Consider the following 3,981-nt stretch of genomic DNA (forward strand, 5'->3'; position numbering starts at 1 on the left):
CCTGTGTGTATGAAACAATCAGGGGAACACACTCTCGTCACTTATACTGCTCACCTGGTAACATATCCCGTGTATATTAAACCATCAGGGTAACACACTCTCCTCACTTATACTGTTCACCTGGTAACATGTCCCGTGTGTATTAAAGCATCAGGGGAACAGACTCTCCTCACTTATACTGTTCACCAGGTAACATGTCCCGTGTGTATTAAACCATCAGGGGAACGCACTCTCCTCACTTATACTGTTCACCTGGTCACATGTTCCATGTATATTAAACCCTCAGGGGAACACACTCTCCTCAATTATACTTTTCACCTGGTAACATGTCCCGTCTGTATTAAACCATCAGGACAACACACTCTCCACACTTATAATGTTCACCTGGTAACATGTCCCGTGGGTATTAAACGATCAGGGGAACATACTCTCCTCACTTCAAGAGTTCACCTGGTAACATTTCCCGTGTGTATTAAACGATCAGGGGAACACTCTCTCCACACATATACTGTTCACCTGGTAACATGTCCCGTCTGTATTAAACGATCAGGGGAACACACTCTCCACACTTACAATGTTCACCTGGTAACATGCCCGTGTATATTAAGCCATCAGTGGAACATACTCTCCTCACTTAAAATGTTCATCTGGTAACATGTCCCGTGTGTATTAAACCATCAGGGGAACACACTCTCCTCACTTACACAGTTTACCTGGTAACTTGTCCCGTGTATATTAAACCATCAGGGGAACACACGCTCCACACTTATAATGTTCACCTTGTGACATGTCCCGTGTATGTTAAGCCTTCAGTGGAACACACTCTCCTCACTTATAGAGTCCACCTGGTAACATGTCCCATGTGTATTAAACAATCAGGGGAACACACTGTCCTCTCTTATGCTGTTCACCTGGTAACATGTCCCGTGTGTATTAAACCATCAGGGGAACACACTCTCCTCAACTATACTGTTCACCTGGTAACATGCCCCGACTGTATTAAACCATCAGGGGAACAAACTCTCCTCACTTATACTGTTCACCTGGTAACATGTCCCGTGAATATTAAACCATCACGGGAACACACTCTCCTCACTTATAATGTTCAACTGGTAACATGTCCCGTGTATATTAAACCATCAGGGGAACATACTCTCCTCACTTATGGAGTTCACCTGGTGACATGTCCCGTGTGTGTTAAACAATCAGGGGAACACACTCTCCTCCCTTATACTGTTCTCCTGGTGACATGTCCCGCGTATATAAAATCAACAGGGGAACACACTCTCCTCAATTGTACTGTTCACCTGGTAACATGTCCCGTGCGTGTTAAACCATCAGGGGAACACACTCTCCTCACTTATACTGTTCACCTGGTGACATGTCCCGTGCGTATTAAACAATTAGGGGAACACACTCTCCTCACTTCTGCTCTAGAGCTGGTAACATGTCCCGTGTATATTAAACAATCAGGGGAACACACTCTCCTCACTTATACTGTTCACATGGTAACATGTCCCATTCGTATTAAACCATCAGGGGAACACATTCTCCTCACTTATACTGTTCACCAGGTTACATGTCCAGTGTATATTAAACCATCAGGGGAAAACATTCTCCTCACTTATACTTTTCACCTGGTGACATGTTCCATGTGTATTAAACCATCAGGGGAACACACTCTCCTCAATTATACTGTTCACCTGGTGACGTGTCCCGTGTATATTAAACCATGAGGGGAACAGGCTCTCCTCTCGTATGCTGTTCACCTGGCAACATGTCCCGTGTGCATTAAAAAATCAGGGGAACACACTCTCCTCACTTATACTTTTCAACTGGTAACATGTCCCGTGTATATTAAACCATCAGGGGAACACACTCTCCTCACTTAGACGGTTCCCCTGGTGACATGTCCCGTGTGCATTAAACAATCAGTGGAACACACTCTCCTCACTTATACTGTTCACCTGGTAACATGTCCCGTGTATATTAAACCATCAGGGGAACACAGTCTCCTCACTTATACTGTTCACCATGTAACATGTCCTGTGTGCATTAAACCATCAGGGGAACACAGTCTCCTCACTTATACTGTTCATCTGGTGACATGTCCCTTGCGTATTAAACAATCAGGGGAACACACTCTCCTCACTACTACTCTAGAGCTGGTAACATGTCCCATGTATATTAAACCATCAGGGGAACACACTCTCCTCACTTATACAGTTCATCTGGTAACATGTCCAGTGTGTAATAAAAAATCAGGGGAACACACACTCCTCACTTATACTTTTCACCTGGTGACATGTCCCGTGTGTATTAAAGCATCAGGGGAACACACTCTCCTCACTTATACTGTTCACCTGGCAACTTGTCCCGTCGATATTAAACCACCAGGGGAACACACTCTCCTCACTTATACTGCTCATCTGGTAACATGTCCCGTGTTTATTAAACAATCAGGGGAACACACTCTCCTCACTTACACTGTTCACCTGGTAACATGTCCCGTTCGTATTAAAGCATCAGGGGAACACACTCTCCTCACTTATACTGTTCACCTGGCAACATGTCCCGTCGATATTAAACCACCAGGGGAACACACTCTCCTCACTTATACTGCTCATCTGGTAACATGTCCCGTGTTTATTAAACAATCAGGTGAACACATTCCCCTCACATATACTGTTCACCTGGTTACATTTCCTGTGTATATTAAACCATCAGGGGAACACACTCTCCTTACTTATACTGTTCACCTGGTAACATGTACCGTGCGTATTACACCATCAGGGGAACACACTCTACTCACTTATACTGTTCATGTGGTAACATGTCCCATGTATATTAAACAATCAGGGGAACACACTCTGCTTACTTATACTGTTCACCTGGCAACATGTACTGCATAGATTAAACCATCAGGGGAACACACCCTCCTCACTTGTAGAGTTCATCTGGTAACATGTCCCCAGTGTATTAAACCATCAGGGGAACACACTCTGCTCACTTGTACTGTTCACCTGGTAACATGTCCTGTGTGCATTTATCCATCAGGGGAACACAGTCTCCTCACTTATACTGTTCACCTGGTAACATGTCCCGTGCTTATTAAACACTCAGGGGAACACACTCGGCCCACTTATACAGTTCATCTGGTAACATGTCCTGTGTATATTAAACAATCAGGGGAACACACTCTGCTCACTTATACTGTTCACCTGGTAACATGTCCTGTGTGCATTTATCCATCAGGGGAACACACTCTCCTCACTTATACTGTTCACCTGGTAACATGTCCCGTGTATATTAAACCATCAGGGGAACACACTCTCCTCACCTATACTGTTCACCTGGTAACATGTCCCGTTCGTATTAAACCATCAGGGGAACACATTCCCCTCACTTACCCGGTTCACCAGGATACATGTCCCGCGTATATTAAACCATCAGGGGAAAACATTCTCCTCACTTATACTTTTCACCTGGTGACATGTTCCATGTGTATTAAACCATCAGGGGAACACACTCTCCTCACTTATACTGTTCACCTGGTGACGTGTCCCTTGTATGTTAAACCATGAGGGGAACAGACGCTCCTCTCGTATGCTGTTCACCTGGTAACATGTCCCGTGTATATTAAACAATCAGGAGAACACACTCTCCTCACTTATACGGTTCACCTGGTAACATGTCCCGTGTATATTAAACAATCTGGGGAACACACTCTCCTCACTTCTGCTGTTCACCTGGTGACATGTCCCGTGTATATTAAACCATCAGCGGAACACAATCTCCTCACTTATACTGTTCACTTGGGAACATGTCCTGTGCGTCTTTAATCATCAGGGGAACACACTCTCCTCACTTATACTGTTCATCTGGTGACATGTCCCGTGTATATTAAACCATCAGGGGAACACACTCTGCTCACTTATACTGTTCACCTCGTAACATGTCGCGTGTGTGTTAAACCATCAG

This window comes from Heterodontus francisci, unplaced genomic scaffold, assembly GCF_036365525.1.
Source record: "Heterodontus francisci isolate sHetFra1 unplaced genomic scaffold, sHetFra1.hap1 HAP1_SCAFFOLD_75, whole genome shotgun sequence".
Classification (NCBI taxonomy): Eukaryota; Metazoa; Chordata; class Chondrichthyes; order Heterodontiformes; family Heterodontidae; genus Heterodontus; species Heterodontus francisci.